Raw genomic sequence first — 18201 nt, forward strand, 5'->3', positions numbered from 1 at the left:
ATTGAGAGACTCGTTTGGGAAAGTAGACGGGAAGCTCCTTAAAGCCAAGTGCTAGGAACGTGGGGTGTGTCAAAGCTACCTGCCTCGCTGGTGTGGTGAGAGACACCCATTATCTGGGGGTACACCTTTTCTGAAATCCTTTCCAGCACCCCAGAGGGGTGCTCCCTTGGTCCTGACACTGGCTTTATCTTACTCTGTTGTCCTTTTTCCTACTTTGGTTTCCTCACTAGGGCCCCAGCTCTTTCAGGGCCTGTATTTAGGTCAATGTCTGATTCATCTCAATACCCCAAGTGCCAAGCACATGGCCCAAAACAGAGTCAATGGTAAGTAACGGTTTGTTGAATTAAAAAAAAAAAAAAGGAGGGCTTCCCTGGTGGTGCAGTGGTTGAGAGTCCGCCTGCCGATGCGGGGGACACGGGTTCGTGCCCCGATCTGGGAAGATCCCACATGCCGTGGAGCAGCTGGGCCCGTGAGCCATGGCCGCTGAGCCTGCGCGTCCGGAGCCTGTGCTCCGCAACGGGAGAGGCCACGGCGATGAGAGGCTCGCGAACCGCAAAAAAAAAAACCCCAAAAAACAAAAAGAAGCCAGAGAGCCCTGAATGGAATGTTCGACCCCCAGTGTGACCCACCTAGATTTGTGTGAGCATCAGCAGGGCCACCAGAGTCCAGAGCCGTGGTGCCCAGGGGCCCTCAGCTTGGTCTCTGCTCAGAAGCAGAGGCGGTTCAGTCCCCCATCGTCCACCCCATCCCATGGTCACCGTGCCTGTCCCATCTGTGTCCACCCAGATTGGAAACACTGACCTTTCCTTGACCTCTAAATAAACATGCCCCCTCACAAGGCACGTGTATGTGTGTGTGTGTGAATGTGTGTGTGTATGTGTGGATGAGTATCTGCTAGGTGTGAGGTGTGCTGACAACCTCAGATGTTGGTGCTCCTGGGGCGACATCCCCTCTGGCTGCCCTTCCTAAGGCTCCTCCCTGCCCCAGGTCCATGCTACCCCTCTCTTCATCCTCAAAGACTCCACATTTATCTTCTCTCAGATCACCAGACTACATATTCTTACAGCCCTTCCTCTTCAAACTCAGAAAGCCTCCTCCAGGGACTGAAAAATTCCACCATCATGCTCTAAAACATCAAAAATTTAAAAAAAACTCCCTGAGGACAAAGGATGCCAAGCTTTGAGAAACACCCTGCTGTTTTCTGCTAGGTGAGAATGGAGAAAGGGGAAGAAACACTTGCACCCTCCCTGGCAAGTCTGTAACCACCACCAACAAAAAAGGAGGCACCCAGCACCTTCCCAGTACATTGCTCTGCAAGCAATTTTCAATCACTGTCTTCAGTCTATATAGCATGTCGGAGCCAAGCCCTGGTGTAGGAGTTGACCTCTGAGTGGTGGTCAGTGGTAGAAGAGCCCAGAGCTCACCTGAGTGGGTCAGGGATTGTAGGCTCACCGTGTCACAAAAGAGGAATCCCTTCCAATGGGCACCCACCATCAGTATTATTCATAGAACTTTCTAGGCCTATTACTCGAACAACTTTGTGTTATGGTAACAGACTTCTTGGCTTGAACTTGAATAAGTGTGATTCCTTGGGAAGAAGTGAGAGAGCAGCCACCGGGTGTGTTCGGCGGCGGCTGACAGACACTGCAGCTGCATTCAGTCTGGTTAGCTCATAAAAAGAGGAACCGCCTGTCTCCTCTCTTGGGCACGCAGGAAGTCAGCCAGCTCTGCTGCTGCTGGGCCCCTGATAGAGCCTGTGCTCTCCCTGGACCAGAAGCAGCTGCCCTGCAATTCCAGCCGAGGCCTCCCCACTGCTGCCTCTGCAGGCCCCGCAGGATGGATGGGATCGGGCGTGCCCTGGCCTCCTCCCCGCACCCTTTGTGCCAAGGGGTGGTGGGAGGGAACAGGGAAGCACGTGTGTTTCACTCGAACGCTTGGGCATGGCCGTGTTTTGGGTCCACCTGAAGAGAACCAGAGAGAAGTATGTGACCAAGTTTATAACTTGGTGACAATGCAACCCTTGGCCAAGGGTCAGAGCTTCAGGGTTGCAGGTGCTGAATGAGATAGACAGTGAGAGCCAGGCCAGACAGCAGAGCCTTAGAGGGTCTAGGACACACGGAGCAGGGAGGGCAGAGGTGGAAGAAGAGGCAGGAGGAGAAAGGTGTGACTCCCATGAGCACCGCAGGGAGTGGGGACCCTGCCCCCCGGGCTCCACTGTGCAGTGGGGAGAAAGGCCAGGACACCGTGCTGTGCAGGACAGCAAGCAGGACGGGGTGTCGGGGGACTCTGGTCTCTGCCCTTCGGCTGATTCGTCCTGGGATCTTTGGTAGGTCTCTTGCCTTCTCTGAGCCTCAGTTTCCCCCATCTATGATAAGCTCTTAGGAATCTTTAGGAGTCCTTCTGCTGTCCTGAAAAGGAAGGAAGGAAGCAGAGAGGGGAAGCAGGTTGTAAGAAGCCGGGAGCCTCACACCAGCACACTTGCCTTCTCCTCTGACCTTTGCTACAGCTGGCAGCCAACAGGAAGGGCCCCTGCAAGTGTCCCATCACCCAGAGCCCCTCGCCAGGGCTCGCAGAGCTGTGAACGCTGGCAATGGACAGTCAGGCAGAAGAGTGAGCAGCAGGCCGGCAGGCAGATGGCCTCACAAGATGAGCAGCTCAAGCAGACGGCCATGCCCACCCCCCAGCCCCCAGCTTCCCCCAGGGAAACCCAGGTCCTGCTTGATAACCTGGGGAGTGGGATCCTCTGCCTGTTCCTGGCTAACCTGGTTGTAGCAGCCCCCCTGCTAGCGAGCGTCACATAATTCAGAGCCCCTTTCTCCTGAGCAGCAGAGCCCACAGCCTGCAGAGCCACGAGGACCGGAGCCAGGGTCCTTCCCGGAGAGCCCAGCTTCAGCCACCACATTCAGCCCGCCCAGGGCGGGGTCACTGCCCAGCGCCTCGGGAGGATTCAGGCCTGCTGAAGGCAGGAAGCCAGGTTAAAAACACAGCAGAGAAGAACCCACATCTGCCCCCTTTGAGCAAGAAGCTCAGCCTTCTAACCAGGGTCTCCTTCCCAGCCTCTTTCTAGGACAGGGAGGAGGACGTGGCACAGGAATGCACCCACAAGGGGCCTTCGGGACAATGCCTTGCTGACTCAGAGCTGCTTGCACATCAGCCTGAATTCACCCCTCCTTTCCTCAATATTTAAGTCCTATTCACCCTTTAGGTCAATGTCGTACCTCCTCCAGGAAGCCTTCCCGGCCTACACTGGCTCACAGGAGTGTCGCTCACACTTACCACACTCTTGTTAATCTTGCCCTTAATTTTCCTCCTATCATCTTACGCTTGCTCCATTTTTCTCTGCACCTAGCATGGGCTATAGCCCAATACCAATTATAGTCCACTGCAGAAGGGGTACATTGGAAGCCACCAACATTTAAGAAGTACCCCCTGTTTTCTTCATGTTAGCAAAGGCTCACGACTGGCCATTTGTACTCTGATGTCTTCATTTTACAGATGGGGAAACTGAGGCTCAAAGAGAGGACGTGCTCTACCTGAGGTCACATAGTGAGTCAGTGGTGGGGCTGGCCCTGCAATCCATATCACTGTAACTTCAATCTCACAGCTAATTCTGAGTCTTTTCTGGAACCTCCTTGACGGATGGTCATCCTCTGCATGGATGCCTCTAGTTCCTGGGAGCTCAGCCCTACATTTCTTCTACCCAGAAAAAAACCTGTTTCACTGTAACCCCTCCCATTGATCCACTTTTGCCACTCATTCATTTGTTTGATCTCTCATTCATTCATTCATTCATTCAAACACTTCTTGATCACATGCCTTGTGCCAGGTGAGTTAAACAAGTGTGACTTGCCTCTCAGAGCAGGGACAGCTGCATAGAGCATTAAATGCTTGGTGTGAAACTGAGTTCCAGGAGGGTGGGAACCACTTCTGTGCTCTCTTCAGGGCCAGCCACAGTGGGTAGCACTGCAAAGGTGCCAATAACTATTTAAGGAATACAAAAGAAAGAGTGGATGACACGGATATGAAACAGGGAAAGGATTGTTCAGGGTATGATGGTAACAGAGAGAGCAGCTAGTTCTGCTTGGGTTGGGGGGCAGAACAGTCAAGGTGGGCTTTGAATTAGGCCATAGAAAGGATGGGGTTTCAGCAGACAGGGGAGGCGAGGAGGGTCCACCTCTGTACAACACCACAAAGAAGAGGCTACATCTGGCCCCACTAAACCTTCTTGTGGAGCCATCATAGGGCAGGAATGGGGAGTAGCAGGAACTGAGGCAAGTAGCGACAGCTGGACCACGAAGGGCCTTGAACCCTAAGCTAAGGGACCTGGACTTGGCCCTGAGGCAGCGGGGGTTTCTCTGAGGTGAGTGCCAGCATCACAGCAGTGCTTTGGAAAGACCACTCTGGTAACTAACAGTGCAGGGAATGAATCCGCCAGCTCAAACGGGGACCCGTTGGGAAGCCGGTGCAATTGTCCAGGTGAGAGATGATTACAGGGCGGCCAGAAGACCAATCATTTCCCAATTGAATGGTAATTGGGCATTCCAAACACAATCCTAGGGGCGTCAGTGTCCCCCACCATAATTTCCTCCCTGCGATGCTGGCTTGCCCTGCGTGAGCAGCTTAAGCAGCTTACAGCTAATCCTCTGTCGGCCCCCAGGCCCTCCTCGCCACACTGCCACGGTCAACACCTTGGTGGGCAGAGCTGTTGTTCTGCATGAGGACTCTGATATCTCCTTTCTCGTCCCTTCTCTGAGCCACCATCAGGCCCCCGAGCTTTCTCAACACCAAGATGGCCTCCATGGCTCTCAGGCCCAAATTGATTAATCATCACTTTATTTCAGCTCTGCTGCAATTGGCTTATTTATTCCTAATCAGCTCTTAAAAAAGGCATCATTCAAAGGTGCTTAACCACATTACTTAATTCTCAGCCTGTATTGCTACTGATTTCAAATGTTCTCCTCAAGATATGGCTCATCTTCTATGAGGCCACCATCACCCTGATACCAAAACCAGACAAAGATGTCACAAAAAAAGAAAACTACAGGCCAATATCGCTGAAGAACATAGATGCAAAAATCCTCTCAAAATACTAGCAAACAAAATCCAACAGTACATTAAAAGGATCATACATCATGATCAAGTGGGATTTATTCAGGAATGCAAGGATTCTTCAATATACGCAAGTCAGTCAATGTGATACACCATATTAACAGATTGAAAGAGAAAAACCATATGATCATCTCATTAGATGCAGAGAAAACTTTCGACAAAATTCAACACCCATTTATGATAAAAACCCTGCAGAAAGTAGGCATAGAGGGAACTTTCCTCAACATAATAAAGGCCATATATGACAAACCGACAGCCAACATCGTCCTCAATGGTGAAAAACTGAAACCATTTCCACTAAGATCAGGAACAAGACAAGGTTGCCCACTCTCACCACTCTCATTCAACATAGTTTTGGAAGTTTTAGGCACGGCAATCAGAGAAGAAAAAGAAATAAAAGGAATACAAATTGGAAAAGAAGAAGCAAAGCTGTCACTGTTTGCAGATGACATGATACTATACATAGAGAATCCTAAAGATGTCACCAGAAAACTACTGGAGCTAATCGATGAATTTGGTAAAGTAGCAGGATACAAAATTAATGCACAGAAATCTCTGGCATTCCTATACACTAATGATGAAAAATCTGAAAGAGAAATTAAGAAAACACTCCCATTTACCATTGCAACAAAAAGAATAAAATACCTAGGAATAATCCTATCTAAGGAGACAAAAGACCTGTATGCAGAAAATTATAAGACACTGATGAAAGAAATTAAAGATGATACAAACAGATGGAGACATATACCATGTTCTTGGATTAGAAGAATCAACATTGTGAAAATGACTCTACTACCCAAATCAATCTACAGATTCAATGCAATCCCTATCAAACTACCACTGGCATTTTTCACAAAACTAGAGCAAAAAATTTCACAATTTGTATGGAAACACAAAAGACCCCGAATAGCCAAAGCAATCTTGAGAAAGAAAAACGGAGCTGGAGGAATCAGGCTCCCTGACTTCAGACGATACTACAAAGCTACAGTCATCAAGACAGTATGGTAATGGCACAAAAACAGAAAGATAGATCAATGGAACAGGATAGAAAGCCCAGAGATAAACGCACACACATATGGTCACCTTATCTTTGATAAAAGAGGCAAGAATATACAGTGGAGAAAAGACAGCCTCTTCAATAAGTGGTGCTGCGAAAACTGGACAGGTACATGTAAAAGTATGAGATTAGATCACTCCCTAACACCATACACAAAAATAAACCCAAAATGGATTAAAGACCGAAATGTAAGGCCAGAAACTATCAAACTCTTAGAGGAAAACATAGGCAGAACACTCTATGACATAAATCACAGCAAGATCCTTTTTGACCCATCTCCTAGAGAAATGGAAATAAAAACAAAAATGAACAAATGGGACCTAATGAAACTTAAAAGCTTTTGCACAGCAAATGAAACCATAAACAAGACCAAAAGACAACCCTCAGAATGGGAGAAAATATTTGCAAATGAAGCAATTGACAAAGGATTAATCTCCAAAATTTACAAGCAGCTCATGTAGTTCAATAACAAAAAACAACCCAATCCAAAAATGGGCAGAAGACCTAAATAGACATTTCTCCAAAGAAGATATACAGATTGCCAAGAAACACACGAAAGAATGCTTAACATCATTAATCATTAGAGAAATGCAAATCAAAACTACAATGAGATATCATCTCGCACCGGTCAGAATAGCCATCATCAAAAAATCTAGAAACAATAAATGCTGGAGAGGGTGTGGAGAAAAGGGAACACTCTTGCACTGTTGGTGGGAATGTAAATTGATACAGCCACTAAGGAGAACAGTATGGAGGTTCCTTAAAAAACTACAAATGGAACTACCATATGACCCAGCAATCCCACTACTGGGCATATACCCTGAGAAAACCATAATTCAAAAAGAGTCATGGACCACAATGTTCATTGCAGCTCTATTTACAGTAGCCAGGACATGGAAGCAACCTAAGTGTCCATCGACAGATGAATGGATAAAGAAGATGTGGCACATATATACAATGGAATATTATTCAGCCATAAAAAGGAACGAAATTGAGTTATTTGTAGTGAGGTGGATGGACCTAGAGTCTGTCATACAGAGTGAAGTAAGTCAGAAAGAGAAAAACAAATACTGTATGCTAACACATATATATGGAATCTAAGGGAAAAAAAAAAAGGTCATGAAGAACCTAGGGGTAATACGGGAATAAAGACACAGACCTACTAGAGAATGGACTTGAGGATATGGGGAGGGGAAAGGGTAAGCTGTGAGAAAGTGAGAGAGTGGCCTGGACATATATACACTACCAAACATAAAATAGATAGCTAGTGGGAAGTAGCAACATAGCACAGGGAGATCAGCTAGGTGGTTTGTGACCACCTAGAGGGGTGGGATAGGGAGGGTGGGAGGGAGGGAGATGCAAGAGGGAAGAGATATGGGAACATATGTATATGTATAACTGATTCACTTTGTTATAAAGCAGAAACTAACACACCATTGTAAAGCAATTATACTCCAATAAAGATGTTTAAAAAATAAAATAAACTATATCTTAACTGTCTCAAAAAAAAAGATATGGCTCATCATTCAGTGCAGACGTCTGTTTATATAATAATCTTATCTGGTTACTAAAATCTGTGAAATCTCTTCAATTGCCTCTAATGCAAGATCGGAGGCTGGCTGCTAAATGAGTCAATCTAACTTTAATTTGGTTTATTTACAGTACATGTTTTAATGCTCCTCATTCCCGTCTTTTGAATCGACACTGCAAATAAAGGCAAATATAGGCAGAGAGAGAGGTCTGTGCTTTTCTCAGTCTGCGGGACTCGAGGCAGCCTGACTGAGCACCCTGAAACGGGGCTCTCCGCCTCTGCCGGCCAGTAGAGAACCTGCAGTGGTCTTCAAATGCCAACAGCAGCAGCGCACAGGAGGGCATTCGCCTGATGGGGTTCAAGTCCCTGCTCTTGATCACTAACGATCAGCAGGTTGCCTGACATCACAGAGCTTCAGTGTCCCATCTGTGAAATGGGGATAATATAACATGCTTCCAGGTATCCTGGGATGGTCCTGAGGGGACCATCCGAGGCTCTAAAGTTAAAATGCATGTGGTAGGTATTCCGTACGTAAGATTTCCCGGCTCCTGCACCAGTCTCCTGTCCCTGTGCACCAGCCCCCTCCCCGTGTTGGTTTGCTCCTGGACCAAACAGCCAAACAGCCGCCGCACCCACTCTGTGTCACAGCACTTCTCTCTCCTCCCTTTGCTTCGTACCCACTGCTGGGTGACAACTGCTTCCTGTGTCTCTTTGGTGAAATGTTAAGGGAGAAAATGCGATTTAGCCCTTGTGTCACTAGTTGCCAGCAGCCTGATCCCTGGTCCGGGCAGCTGTGGCCGAGGAGCAGCAGCCGGGATCAGTGGTAGAGGACCTGGCCATGGCTCCTCTGCAGAGCCTGGAATACGCCAGATGCTAGGCTGTGCAACTTTAGGCCCCCCTCACCTTGCTACAGAGACACGCGCACAAGCAAATCAAATGACACAGCATGGCAAGGTGATGTTGTCAGGCTGCAGGAGGAGGCGTGGGATGTTAAATGAACCCAACACTCTTTTCTGTTTTTCTGCCTGCTAAAGATGTGAGAGTAATGGGAGCCCCGGGCGGTCCCCAGGCCTCTCCTTTGCTGAGACGTAGTTCAGGGGCCCCCTGCCCACAGCAGGCAGTTCCCATCTTGCCCCAGGACACAGCAGCTTTCTCTTGGTCAGGTGTGAAAGCTGTCATTTCATGCTCATCTCCCCCAATTAACAACAGCTGGTCCCCTATAAAACCAACTGGTGAGATGGTTTGTTATTGGAAGACAATGCAACATCATTAGGCATTAATGGCTCCAGCCTCGTTTCCTGGCCCAAGTTCCCAGGGTTAATGTGGCGAGATGTCGGGCCTCACCCTGCAGAGCTACTCACTCCAATTTGCAAGCACCCTCTTCAAGCTTCATTTTCTGAATCAGGGACTAGGAGATGGAGGGAAAGTGGAGGAGGGTCTGGATTTCCTAGAAGGGAAGTTGTTCAGGAAGCGGTGAATATATCACTTAGAAGAAAGAGACACTCGGTGCTTCTGGCTTTAAAGTTAAGAGGGGAATCGTAGACTGTGTTCAGACAAGACCCCTTTCACTGGCAATTTAAAGGCTTGACTGGGAGAGATGATCTTGGGCAGGCCGGGACCCAGAAATCACGTATAGTGAATGACTTCACTACATTTAATTCAAACTGGCCTCCTATTGTGGAAATGTCATCACAGGTTTGTGCATTTCCTGTGACTTAAAACCAAAGCCTTAGTCTACATATTCCCCTCAGTCTTACTAATAGTGACCAATATGGTTCCACAAGGAAATCTCCCTTTCAGTAAGCAAATCACAAATCTCCAGAATATTCAATCATTCATTCACTCAGCAAACATTAAGTGACCATTTATTTTATCTATCTATCTATCTCTCTATGTATCTATCTATCTTCTAGGTTCTACTGACAAAAACACCTGCCACTCCCAACAAATGTAGTTCGACCAGATGCATCTCATGGATTTTTGTTAAAGGGAAAAATTTCTATTTATCCTTCACTCCTTCCTTTCTTCCTTTTCTTCTTTCCTCCTTCCTTCCACAAAAGGATTATACTTAAACAATCATACTTCATGTAGACTTAAGATTTGGTTTCTGTGTTAAAGGACCAAGGAACTTATATGCTCATAGTGACAACACGGCACCCCCCACCAAGAGGACGCCCAAAGCCCAGTCAAGGAGCTCTTGGCGCTGCCAGCAACCAGCTGTTCCAGCATGAGGCCTAGACAGGAGCCTTGGGGGTGAGCCAACAATGGCGGGTCAGAGCCTTGGGCTGAGTTCATACGTCTCATTCCATCTTTGTCTGTCCCCCGACCCCCCGTTGTCCACCCTTGATGTTCAGACAAATGGATCGTATCTCAACTCCGCTGAGGGAAACCAGCAAGGAGATGTGGAATCCAACCCCAGACAGCGCTTAATTCGGAGAGGAGCATCCCTAGAGCCAGCCTGGTGTGGCAACACCATTCCATCCCAAAGAGAAGATAAAACCTGGGGAAGCACACCAAGAGCCACCGGACGCACCTCCTGGAAAGTGCATGGAGTGAAGTCTCAGCCCATCAGGGTTTTGTGTCAACAAAGGAGGACGAACACCCTGGATATGTCCATACACCCTGGATAAGGATTAGATCAAAAGGACTCACTGTCTGTCCCACTCGTTCGGCACTTAATCACCTAGTGCCCTGAGCACTCACTTTCATTTCCATGTCGTTTTCGAATTTTTCCTGCGAAGAAGTCTTAACCTCTGTATATGTGCTCCCAGAGGAAAGAAATAGAGACCTATCTACATTCACTTTGTTTTGAAACCAAAATTAGGGCATAAATTCTGGCAAAGGCTTATTGCACCCCTTCTGGGAATTCCCTTGATGAGAAGCAGTCTGGAAAATTCATTAGTATAAATACCAAAATTTGGGGTATTTGGGAAAGTCGAGTGACTTAATGGAGACTTGGGACATCTTCCCAGCTTTACTACTTGGGAACTTACTGTGTGACAACGGGCAAGCATCCCCCCATCTCTGGTCATAGAGTTCCTGTCTGAAGGTGCACTGTTCTGGAGACTAGAAGGTAGATGGTTGCCAGAGTCATAATTCACCACCAGCATCTCACCTCCACCTCCAGCATCTCACACATGAGCCCAAGTCTGGCAGAGAGCTGGGTACCCAGAGTCCCTCAGCAAGGAAGTCTTGAATGAATGAAAAACATTTCACAAGGGGGAGACATGCTCCAAATGGGCCACCCCCAAGTTCTCTGCAGTAGGACTTTTGGAAAATCTCTCTAGATGCGGCTTCATCTGGATGCTGATTTCCTGCAAACCAGCTGATCTGTATTTACAGGATCCACATTTGTTTTGGAAAACATCCAAATGTCCACTTAACTGGGCTGGAAGCCAGCATAATCTTCCTATATTGTTTGTAACCACGAGATTAATGATGGGCCTTGCTCTGAACCTTCTGGTTACATCATTCACCTGGGGCTGTCTCTTCAATGCAGATAACAATAATGGATTGGTCGTCACTGCGGCCATCCTCCTGCTGTTTTAGGAGCCTCAGCCTCTGCAGGGAGGCAGTGTGGGCATCACTTTGGAGATAGACTGGGATGAGTGCCAAGATGAGTTCCAAACCCTCATCACTTTGGAGATAGACTGGGATGAGTGCCAAGATGAGTTAGTTCCAAACCCTCAATCCCTATCTCTCTATCTCTCTATCTCTCTATCTCTCTATCTATCTTGCACCAGCTGTATGATCTTGGGTGAGTCATCTAATCTCTCTGAAACCTTAGTTTCCTCATACATAAAGGTCATAGCACTTACTTCATAGTTATGATGAGGACTAAAGAAAAGAAGTCTTCCATAAATTCTGGTGTTCTGTCCACTGATATTCACATTCACTCACACATATTTCTGCTACCAAAGGAAAGACAGTCCAGCAGTTCATTTGATGTTAAAATAGGAAGTGAGTTACAACTCAACAACAACAACAAAACCAAACCCATTATAGAACAGGCAAAGGACTTGCATAGACATTTCTGCAAAGAAGATATACAAATGAACAATAAGCACATACAAAGACACTCGACTTCACTAATCTTCAGGCAAATGCAAATTGAAACCCCAATGAGATACCATTTCACACCCATTAGGTACTGAAAAACAAAACAAAACAGAAGTAATAAGTGTTGGTGAGGATGTGGAAAGACGGGAACACTTGTGGGCTACTTATGGGAATGTAAAATGGTGCAGCTGCTTTGAATATGGTGGCTCCTCAAAAATAATTAAACAGAATTACCACATGATCCAGCAAGTCCATTTATGGTTATATATCCAACATAAGTAAAAGCAGAGATTCTAACAGCTATTCATGCATCTATGTTCACAGCAGCACTATTGAAAATAGTTAAAGGTAGAAATAACCCAAGTGTCCACTGACAGATGAGTGGATAAACAAAAGGTAGTACACACGTACACTGGCTTATTATTCAGTCTTTATAAAAAAGAAAGTCCTGACACATGCTATAACAGGGATAAAACTTAAAGACATTATGCTAAGTGAAATAAACCAGTAAGAAAAGGACAAATACTGTATGATTCCACTCAGATGAAGTACTTAGAGAAGTCAAATTCATAAAGATAGAAAGTAGAGCAGTGACTGCCAGGGGTTGGGGGAGGGGAGAAATAGGGTATTAAGTGTTTAATGGGGACAGACTTTCAGTTTAGGAAGATGAAAAAGTTCTGGAGGTGGATGGCGGTGACGGTTGCACCACGATGTGGATGTACTTAATGCCACTGGACTGGGCACTTGAAAATCATCAAAATGGTAAGTTTTATGTTATAAATATTTTACCATACTAAAAAATTCTAAAAAAAGTAGGACATGAGTTATTTCTAACAGAGAAAGCAAGTTCCTCCAGGGTTTTAATTTCCAAAGGGACTTCAGCATTCCCTGAATTACCTTTATTCTCTACGGTGACGATGATTAGTGGTGATGATCTTAACCGTAACCATTTTACAGTTTTCTGAACCACCGGATACGGTCTCATTTCTTGCTCATAGCGGAAACACCCTTATTTTAATAGATCAAGAAATCAAGGCTCCCAAAGGGCTCACTCCAAGCTGAGGACCCCCAGGTCACCCTGCTGTTTGCTCGGTGCAGCCAGAACCATGAGCCCAGCTGGAGGGACGTGGGCTAATGGCTGTGTATGTGGGCAGAGCAGGGGAGCAGGGAGCCTCTTGTCCACTCAAGGCATGTCTCCTTTGGGTGGGGTTATCTGGGCTTTTCATGAGGCCTGAGGCCAGGCAGCTCCCAGTAGGCTGGAGGAGCTCTAACCAGAAGCAGCTGACCTCTGCCAGCCCCGTACTCCACCAGATGTGGGCCAAGGAGTGGTGTGGAGGGGGTGCAGTTTCTCCAAGGGAGTCATCAGCTCCTTACAGAAGATTGTTCCTGACTGAACTGGGGAATCTGGGAAACAGCAGTGACCTGGATGCTCCAGACCTGGTTAGCGGTCTTAGCTCCATCTACACCTTCCTGTGTGACCTGGGGTAAAGCACTAACCTCTCTGGGCCACTGGCTTCTCTCTGCACCTGTACCTCTCAGGAGGTTGTTCTCAAAGACTAGGAGTGGACACAAAGGCCTGTGTGAGTGACAAAGCCTATGTGTGTGTGAGGGGCGCCTGCCCACTCACCAGAGGGAGGAGGGGCCTGAGGCTGGGGCAGTTTCGCAAGCACAGTTAAAGACTCACGTTCAGCCAGCATTTATGGAACACGTGCCCGGCTTTCTGGTGAATGTGTTTACAAGGGATATTCTACTTACTCCTCACACAGGCTGATAAGGGGGCCGTGTCTAGCCCTGTTTTCCAGGTAAGCCTCGGAGGGGTGAAGAACTGTGCTCAGCGTCACAGAGGTACTGAGCCATGGAGCAAAGATGCTAAGGCAGGTCGGCCTCCTTCACAGTCACTGAGCCACGTGTCTTTCCTCAAGATGTCTTCAGGCCAGTAACGGATGCCGGGTGCTGCATGCAAACATGAAGAAGATACAGTCCTGCATCTGGGGGAGTGAGTCTCATCAATAAATAATGCCAATGTACTATGGTGAGTGCTGAGCATTCAGGGTCCCGGGACAAGGGATGTGTACTTGAACTCAGAGGTTCTGGGAGGGATTTCTGGAAAACCTGTACATGAGCTGGGCTAGGAAGGGTGCCTAAGAGTTGGCCAGGCGAGGAAGGACAGAAAGGCATTCCAGACAGAGGTCCATGCATGAGCGACCACAAGGAGGCACAGAACAGCACACTGTGTTTGGTGAAGCAAAAGATGACTGGTCCACCTACAGTTCGGAGCTCAAGGAGGGGCAGAAAACAGAGCTGGAGAAACGGGCAGAGCCTTGGGTATGGCCCAAGGGCCTAGGCTGTATCCTGTGGGTAACAGGGAACTATGGAAATGTTAAAAGCCAGGAGACTCAGGCTTGCACCCACACTCATGCACACACTCAGATTGAGAGAAGCCTCCAGTTGCAGCACTGAGGCTGGGGGTAGTGGTGGGCAGCCATGCGGGAATAGAGTCTGAGGCACTTGTTCAGAGGCTAGTGAATAGTCTTGGCAAGAGCCGAGCTGGCCCAGAACTCAGCCTGCTGTGAATCTGCATCCCAGGTTCCCAGCACAGGGCCAGGTAGCCCTGAGACATGGTCCAGAGCGGAGGGTGTGTTCCTGAGTCAGGCTGCCTCATCCCGTCTCCAGCAGCCACCAGCTGTGCAGCCTGGGGCGCTTATTTCATCTTTCTGTGTCTTGGATTTTTCTGCTCTCAAACAGAGATGACACTAGTACTGCCTGGGGTTGCGGTCAGGACTGGAGAGCGGTGGGCAACGGAAAGGGTGGAGCGCAGTGCCTGGTGTCCTGCGTGGGGTCTGCTCCTGAGAAAGGGGACCCTCTTCCCATCACTGTGAAGGCCCCAAACTCCCCCTTCCTCGGTGCTCCCTCCCCATCCAAGCCTCAAAGGAGGGGGCGGGCAGTTTAGTATTAAATGGCCTGGATGAAATGCATTCTGCTGACAATTGCCTTCATTGCCTGCTGTAAAAATACATCTATACTTAAATATGCTGGCATAATTCTTAACTTTTATTAGTACTTAAATATTTTGGCATGTTTATTTCTCCTGGAACAATTATGGAGGTTTCATTGTTTTACTCACAAAAAGGAGGCTAAATCTCTTTTGACAGTAACCCCCCCCCCGACAGGTGAATATGGCGCTATCTCCAGTGTGGGTCCCGTTACTGTCTAGCCAGCTCACGGGATGCAGAGGCAGAACGGGGAGGAGGGGACCAACCTCAGAGAGGCCCGGGACATCTCCCGTTGCACCCTCCCCATCTGCACTGCGGCTGCCCAGGCTGACCGCATGTTCTCGGGCTCCCCGCTGAGTTCAGCCAGTGGGCAGCTCCATCCAGGAGGAGACCCCAGGGAGGGAAGAAAAAGAAGTCGGGGTATTAGACCTCTGGCTCCCTCCCTTTGGGGGCATGGGGGCTCCTGTCCCAGCCCTCGCTGCCTCCCTGCTCTCGTAACTGCCCCCTCCCTGTGCCCTCAGACCTGGGGTGCTTGGGGCACCGCAGTCCTACTAGCTGCTTCATGCTTCACCGTGTCTGTGATTTTCCTCCACTCTGGCCACACTTTTGTCAACAGTCCCTTATCAACTCCTCCTCAGTTCACCGTTGGAGTGAGCCAAAGCTCTCCTGTGGGGACCCTGGTGGACACGAAGCCCTCGGTAGACCTTTGCCACTGAGGAAGCACTTTTCATCCAGCGTTTTAGTTAATGCTCCTAGCAGCCCTGTAAGTGGAGAGGTCAGGGCTGCTCTCCCCAGTTTTCTCATGAAGATACCAAGGCCCAGAGAGGTTGCCCACCCTTCTCAAAGTCACACAGCTTGTAAGCAAAGGAAGCAGGACTGATGACAAAGGCCACTGAGCATAGGCTCCAGAGTCTTCCCACCCCTTCACAGCTGCCAGTGCTGGAAGAGCAATGGAGAAGCACAGAGCAATAGAGAAGCACAGAGGCCGACCCTTCTTCCACCTTGGAGAAGAGCCTGCTCTCACCTGCTATCCAAACTGCCTGCCAGTTCCCTTCTTTGAACAGGTGGGTGTACAGGAGGAGGGAAGCACAGCTCAGCGACCTTGGGGAAACTGAGAACTGACCCAGTCTCTCTTTTAGCCGTGTGACCTTGAGTAAGTTACTCTCTGGGCTTCCATTTCTCATTTGCATCAGGGAGATAATACTTGCTGGGCAAGAATCAGAGCTAAAATGACCGCTTCAGCCGTAAAGCACTAAAGATGAAGGGTTACTGAGCACGCACCGCGTGACTTTTCTAAGCACTTTATGTGTAACACTCGGTTGAGGTACCTACCGCTATTGTTATCCCCATTTCACACGTGCGGAAACCCAGGCACAGAAGAGGTAAGTGGACGCTTTCTTCCCCTCACCCCCATCCCAGGGCTGACATTTGAATACAGGCTATGGGACCCCAGGGCCCACTCTCAACTCGCCCAGGAGGAGCTGGAGGGGGCGTTGGGCTGCATCCAGCCCAAGTGACTTACTTGACAGCTGGGGAAGTAAGGTTGGGCACTGCAAGCACCCTGACCAGTATCACACAGTAATGGGGAGCTGGGCCTCCTGGCCCCAACTCCATGGTTTGTTCCTGTGGACTTAACAAAATACAACCGACTAAAGATCAGCATTTGTAATCCCTTTCTCCAAGTGGTTGGTCTCTTCTTCACTCCTCTTCCATGTGAACAGAGGGACCACTGATCCCTCTGGCACTGCGGGAGGCCCTGGGCCCTCCTGCACACCAGCACTGATGCAGGTGTCTGCCCTCTGAGGGCAGCACTTGGGGCCCAGCAGGAGAGCTTTTCTCATGAATAGCTGGGCTGCACTGCCTGGAGGTCGGTGGTGGTGGGGCCCCCACCTACCCCCATGCAAATACTGACCCCAGGCCTGCTGAGAGCGGGAAGGCCTGACCTAGCCTAGGAAACGGAGGGAGCTGGGCTTTGAAGCTGAATGGTGTGCTGGTTAAGTTGTGTGTGCCACAAACACTCCAGGCTTCAATGCCCAGCTCTGCTGAGGTCTGGCTGTGTGACTCTGGGTAATTTACTTCTCCCCTCTGAGCCTCACTTTCCTCATCTGTAAAATGGGCATCCATAACAGCACACGACTTATAGGCAGGTGTGGTATTATAATATCTAACAAGGGGCACACAGGGGCACTGACCAGTCAGAACTGGGCCAGTCACAAACACAGGTGCCCTTACCCCAGAGTCACCTAAATCGATTGTCAAGAGTCAAGAGAGAAACGCTCGAAACACATCCCACAGCAGATGCTCCATAAATAGAAGCCGTTGTTTCAGTTGTAAATCTCAAGAGCTCTGGTCTCCTCCAGGTTGTGTTATTTTCAACATTTCAATCATTTATGGCACAGGGTGGAAATTTCATTACTGCAGCTCTAGGTGCGGGGAAAATGCCAAGCACTAGTGGAGAGATTTCCATCCAATCCTTCCAACACTGACTGAGCAGGCCCTCTGCACGGCACTGGGAGGGAGCAGGGGAGAACACAGTAGCCTCTGTTCACAGGGGAACCCAGAGCAGGGGGAGAGCTACATAAACAAGCCGGGACAGAAAGTCAGGAACGAAAGCCTGGGTGCAGGGGCAGGAGGCTAAGCAGACAGTGGGACAAAACACAATCTCTGAACGCAGACCCTTTTATCTCCCAGCTCTGTGATCCTGGGCAAGTCAGTTAACCCACCCACTCCACCTGCACCCACGCAGTTCCTGATCCGTTAAGCGGGGTGCTAATGTTTATCCCGAAGCCTTGCTGTGGGGACTGACCTAGGTCCTGCCCTGTTGAAGCAGCTGCACGGGGCTCAGCACCGCATTCTCCCCGCTTCCTGACACACAGCTGGGCTTACGGACGAAGGAAACCTCACTCCAGTTCGAGTAGTCTGGAAAGGCTTCATAGAGGAGGCGGTAGGGAGCTTTCTTGAAGGGTGAGAGGAGCTCTGAGGGTTGGAGAAGGCTGAGGGAACAGAGGCGGAGGGATGGAGGGCGTATGGGGCCCGAGGGTACAAGGGCGGAGGGACGGAGGGTGCACGGGAACCCCAGGCAGCAGGGAAGGGCGATGCGACAGCCAGTGCTCCAGGGGTTTGATCACCCTTGGAAATCCATCGTAATTTGGAGTGGGAGTAACGGCTTCTATCTAAAGAAGTCAGATTCTCATAATCTGACCCAAGAAGCAAACCCCAATGAAAGCTACCACGAGGCTTCTGCCCAGGAAGCACCAAGGTTAGGAGCTCTGAGTGGGGCTGGGATAGAGGGCTAGGGGGTGTGGGGGGGGAGAGGGAAGGCCCCTGGCGGGCTGACCACAGGGCGGTACGTGGACTAGACAGCCATCCTCTCCCGGGCAGAGCACTTGGGCAGGGGAGTCTGTCTCCTGCTCAGGCTGGCCTTCTGGGCAAAGGCCCCTTTCCCCCCAGCC

The sequence above is a fragment of the Phocoena phocoena genome, chromosome 16, assembly GCF_963924675.1.
Source record: "Phocoena phocoena chromosome 16, mPhoPho1.1, whole genome shotgun sequence".
NCBI lineage: Eukaryota > Metazoa > Chordata > Mammalia > Artiodactyla > Phocoenidae > Phocoena > Phocoena phocoena.